Below are 1,345 nucleotides of genomic sequence, written 5' to 3'. Positions count from 1 at the left end.
ACTCACAAGGCACTGTTTCTTATATTGATAATACCTTTTTCCTCTAGCTTGTACCAAACTCTCTTTTAAATAACCTCTCCGTGCTTTACAAACACAACCACTGAAGTCCGCCTTTGAAATCTTAAAAGAACTGTTGGTTCTACATGAAACAGAAATGAGCCAGACGTCTCAGGGTCATGGAAGGTATACCCAGGTAATAGCAATACTGGCTAAAGTCCCAGCACTGCCCATGGCAAACCCAAACTGTAATGGGCACTGTGGTCCCTATCCACACAAGCCACCTCCTTCCATTACATGGCCATGTGGTTTGGAGAACACTGACCCTACCCCCTGGCTCCAATCCCATCACACTTGCCCAATCCTAAAACAACACTATAGGTTCAGACACTGTCTGATCAATGTAAAACCCAAGAATTTACCCCATCAGCTATAGAAGGTCTCTCTCCTCCTGTATGCTTACGGGCTAGGGGCTAACCTAATGGCTCCTGGAAGCCCTCTTGTGACATAAGGAAACCCACCCTGAGGATGAGGCTGACCCATTAGTGACTGCAATACCAGTTTGTGGAATTTTGGTATTTCATTACATTCAAGTACTGAAATACGTGGATTTTCATTCGTGTAGTTCCATCGCTATTTGAACATTTAAAAAAATTCAGGTCTATGACTCAATTGTTCCACTGAAAAGACAAACTGATGAGCTGTCTTCAAGTCTAGACTTGCTTGCAGATCAGAATAGGCAGCCTTATAATTATGTATTACAAAGCTCTACCCACAAAGATAACTCTTACTCTGGTCCAACTATCAGAATGTGAAAGACAGTACTAGAGCATTTAGTTGCACAGGCCAATGAGTGCCCTTGAGTGCTGGCTAAGGCAGGTCTTCTGTTACCTGCAGCAGAGCATACCCCAGCTGATAACACACACTAAGTACCAAGTCCCCCAAATGCAACCTACCAGGTTTGCATGGTCTTCACATCCTGGGGAGACACGTATTTGGGTCTACGGCAAACCTTTCTAATTGTGCCATAGACCAGGTTTTTCTGAATGAAGGCTGAAAAAAACATAACCAATGAAAAAAACATACATATGTACGCACACACATACGATGGCAATGTTTTATAAACACAAATTAAAAGGATTTGAAAGTTAATCCAAATGTGTAAAGCCCAGAATCAGTTTGTTAAAAGTAAGGCAGTTTTACATTTCAAATATTCATAAAGAAAATAGGTATCCTTAGGAGACTGGGTTTAATGAATAGAGGAATGATTAGTAATTGACATATCAATTATACATGAGTGCTTTTAAATTGTTCCTTCCAATCTTGTTTAAACTATTATTTTGCTTAG

The 1,345-nt window shown here is 40.6% G+C and overlaps 1 protein-coding gene across 1 annotated transcript in view; it reads right to left on the bottom strand.

The window, feature by feature from the left end:
* The window catches only part of PARP12 (poly (ADP-ribose) polymerase family, member 12), a 40,400-nt gene that overhangs the window by 12,955 nt on the left and 26,100 nt on the right, over positions 1–1,345 (bottom strand). The window lies entirely within an intron of this gene.

This window comes from Propithecus coquereli, unplaced genomic scaffold (assembly GCF_000956105.1).
Source record: "Propithecus coquereli isolate 6110/MARCELLA unplaced genomic scaffold, Pcoq_1.0 Scaffold302, whole genome shotgun sequence".
Lineage (NCBI taxonomy): Eukaryota > Metazoa > Chordata > Mammalia > Primates > Indriidae > Propithecus > Propithecus coquereli.
This window is presented reverse-complemented; position numbering and strand designations above follow the sequence as displayed.